The following is a 4,102-nucleotide window of genomic DNA, read 5'->3' as shown; positions in this document are numbered from 1 at the left end:
CCCCTCCTGCCTCCCCCAATCTACGGAACACCGAAATGTGCTACAACGAACATCGAAAATCACACAATCGTAAGGATTGCCGTTAACAACGCAGCCTAATGCAGAGGCTACAAGAGAGGAAGCCAGAATCAAAATGCCTGGGTCCAAAGCCTGCCCCTCTGCTTTCCCATGCGGAAACTGTGGCAAGTCGTTTAACTCAGGGGACAGAGTCTCAGTTTCCATGTCTGGGAAATGGACATAACAGTAACGGATCCTTCCTCCTGGGAGGGTTGCAAGAATCCGATGAGGTCCTGTGTGCGAGAGCGCTGGGCACAATGTCCGGCTCGGGGGACGTGTGCCGTAAACGTTAGCTGCTAGTCTTTTTAATAACCAAAGTAACTATGTCTTTTAAACTTTTTTTAACGTTCCTTCATTTTTGAGAGAGAGGGAGTGACAGAGCACGAGCAGGGGAGGGGCGAAGAGAGAGGGAGACACGGGATCCGAAGCGGGCACCAGGCTCCGAGCCATCAGCACACAGCCTGACGCGGGGCTCGAACCCACGGAACTGTGAGATCACGACTGGAGCCAAAGTCGGAAGCTTAACCGACTGAGCCACCCAGGCGCCCCAATAACCAAAGCAACTATTGTCTCTGGTGTTTGTTGGCCGTAACAGAGAGATGGACCCCAAATCCCAGTTGTCTTTTACTCACTGTGTGACCTTGACCCTTCTGCTCTGAGCCTCCGTTTCCTCACCAGTAGAATGGGAAGGAAAACCCCTACCTTGCAGCAGTTTCGGGAGGGTTAGAAGCTGTACCTATGACGCGTGCCTGGCATGTGGAAGGCACTTTACAAAAATCTGCAAACCTGTTTATAGGATTTAAAACAAGCCATCAGAATTATACACCTTGTATATGAATGTTGTTGTATGCGGAGAACGTAGTAGCCCTGAAGTGTCTGTGCATTTGTGGTGTGTGTGTGTGTGTGTGTGTGTGTGTGTGTGTGTCGAGAGAGAGAGAGAGAGAGAGACCCATTAAGTCAAATTTACACTGGATCTCCAGGCTGGCGGTGCCCTGCCTCCTGCTTTAAAAACACCCTCAGAAACTGGCCCGGCCCACTGCCCTTGAAAAGATGGAGAATCGTGACACACAGGCAGAATCATCCAGCCTGGATTCTAAATTTTCGTTCTGAGAGGGCCTCGGAGAACCACGAGGGACGGGGAGCCGCAGCACTGAGGGCTGAGGCCCGTGAAAGGAAGTTTTTCCCCCAGGCATGAACTTTCCGTGTCTCAGCCCAACGGGCCACACACCCAGCCCCGGGCCCACACCGCACCTGCTCTGCCTGGCCTGGGGTGCCCGCCACCCCCCTTCTCTGCAGGCCCACACTGCACCCTGGATCCACCCGATCTCCCGAAATCCTACTTCTTCCACGAAGTCTTTGCTGAACTCTGGCAACGACCAGCTATATTTCTTTCAAACCTTCACCCCTATTATTTCTCTTACCCCTTGCAGAAGTGCGATGATGTAGGTACAGTTGGTCCCAACTTGAACGATGAAGGAGACTCCAGTTCTCCAGCTGGTCGTTGCACCCACCGCCACACGGGGCTGGTCTCCTGCCTGCACAAGTAATCCTTCGGGTGCTGCACCGTGGCTGCTGTGTCGGAACCCGTTTCTTTCTCCTTTGAATTCAGTTTGCATTTCTCAGGTAATCCCTATCCCCTAACCCTTGAGTATACCCAAGCCGGAATCGTTCCCTGGCGGCTTGGCCAGTGTGGGCATGCTGAATGCAAGGTTCATGGCTTTGCCCATCAAGCCGCCATCTTGCGGGCCACCCAGCTGGGGGCTGGGCTTTTCAGTGGCAGTCGCCAGCAGCTGTGAGTGTCTGCTCGGCACTGTTTCCCCTCTTCTTCCGGGAATTTTTCTCCCTCACTTGAGGCTCCCAGCTGGGTTTGGAGAACGTCATTCCTAAGACCTGGAAAACACATGTCAAGAAGGATTCATATGTGACTCAAAACAAGTCAGTTAGAGAACTTTCTGGATGGCTTGACTGGAGCCGGTACGTTGCAGCTAATTTGTGCAGCAGAGATTGGGAGAACTCATTCACCTGCACGGTCTCCCTTTCTCAGGGCTCACTGATGGACTACATCTCCCAGCTTCCCTTGCTCCTTCATGGGGCCATGGGACTACTTCCCTCCAGCAGAAAGAAGTCATGTGTGCAGCATCATCCGACCAGGTCGTGACGAGCGGGTGTGCATGGATAATGGTGAATTTTATCCACTCCCTTAGGTGCATGAAGAGAACTCTAAGAGCCTAAGGAAGAGCCAGAACTACAAAATGGAAAGAATCTGGGTCCCCAAATGACTATGGGGAACAGAGCAACCCCTTCCCAATCCCATAATGAACTGTGCCATGAGCAAGACGTAATCTTCCATTCAGTACTAAGCCTCGGAAATGTTGGGGTCATTTCAAGAGGAGTTAGCTTTCTAGACCAATAAAATGCCAAACAGGTGTGTTAGGGCCAAATTCTGAAAGGCCTTGTTTGCCAGCGTTTGTCAGAGTTCATAAAGCCAGTAAAGAATTACAAGAAGCGATTTTTAGAAGGAGAGAAAGGAAGGACGTAGTGTTAACTATTAACTACCGTAGGTTGATCACTACTGTGTGAACTTTATGCCATATGCCAGCACATGATAAACACTGTCTCATTTCTTCCTCCCCGAACCACATCCCCATTTCACAGATCAGTTAAGCAGCAGAACCACAAGTCGGACCCATGCCTGACCCGTTCCAAAGCTTGAACTCCTTTTATTAAACCGCATCGCCTGTTTAGGTTAGTTTGACCCGATGGATTTTCACATAGCTTTTTTTTTTTTTATCAACAGCATCTGTCTATCGCTTCTGGAATCATAAAAAAAAAAAAAAAGAAGAACATATTTACAAACACACCAAAGATACAAATTAAAGTTTTCAATTAGCAATAATCGCGCCTCGGATAAACCTCATTGGCCACGATACTGCCACCGCGCAAAGCTTCAAAGATACAAATTAAAAATGAAAAGTTCATCGGGCCCATAGAAGAGGAACCAGAATCCAGGAGCCCAGTCACCAAGGGCTTGCCCTCTTGTGTTAATCCTTTGAAGAAAAAGCTCTCTCGCACACATAGATCGCGGTCCAGCTGAGGAAAAATGACAGTAGCTTTTAGTGGAATTTCCAATCGTTTCCAGGAAAATGAACCTTTTACACAAGTCTTATAATTGCTCATTTGTAAACAGTATCTACATTGCTCTGCTTCTCTTTGCTTGTTAATCAGGTTGCATTTGAATAACCAAGTTGCATTTGGGGTTTTGTTTTTTTTTAACATAAGGAGTCCACACTGTTCTGCTACCCACAGCCTCCTCCCCCAGCCTCCTCTGCTTCATCTCTCTGTGTCTGTTTATGTCTTCCTGGTTTTCAATTTCTTAATGATGTTTTAACGAGATGCCAGTTACACATGCAAATTGGAAAGAGGCGACATTGAGAGATTGCTACCTGGTGGTAAATTTATTAAAATCAAGGTGGTTTTAATAACTTCCTTGCAAATGCATCCGCCTCCATGTCGGTGATATTAGTTTTGGGATTTTTTTTTCAAGGCTTCTTATTGGAACAAGTGTTTGGGGGGGCGGGAAGTATCAGGTGAAGTCATGGGAAAGAAAGCCAATTGCTTCATGAGTGTTAGTGTTGTTCTCAAAAATCGTGTGTTCAGAAGTAAGCTCATCTTTTCCACTCTGGGGAACCCTGTCCAGTTTGATCTTCTTGTTTCCTACAACACTCACAATTGCTTGCATTCGTTTTCATCCTCACCATCACCATCATCATCACCATCACCATCATGGCTACCATTTATTGAGCACAAAACTCAAGATCTCATGGCTGGAAAATGATAGAGACAGATTTCAAATTCATATCATGCAAGATCCAAGGCTCCTGATCTATTCTTGGTCCTTCTTGAAACCCTCTTTTCCTTTGCCTTGGTTGCTCCCATTCTTCTTGGATCCCGTTTATCTCTGGTCTGCATTTTCTCGGTCTTCTTCACAGGCTGCTTTTGCTCTTCCTGTTCTCGTTCACTCCTATTCTGCCTTCCACCTCCAACA

At 47.8% G+C, this 4,102-nt stretch overlaps 1 pseudogene; it reads right to left on the bottom strand.

Moving 5' to 3' along the window:
* Positions 1–2,840: 2,840 nt before the first annotated feature.
* Positions 2,841–3,004, bottom strand: LOC131492302 (U4 spliceosomal RNA; annotated as a pseudogene).
* Between the last annotated feature and the right edge of the window lie 1,098 nt (positions 3,005–4,102).

Source organism: Neofelis nebulosa, chromosome 12, assembly GCF_028018385.1.
Source record: "Neofelis nebulosa isolate mNeoNeb1 chromosome 12, mNeoNeb1.pri, whole genome shotgun sequence".
Lineage (NCBI taxonomy): Eukaryota > Metazoa > Chordata > Mammalia > Carnivora > Felidae > Neofelis > Neofelis nebulosa.
This window is presented reverse-complemented; position numbering and strand designations above follow the sequence as displayed.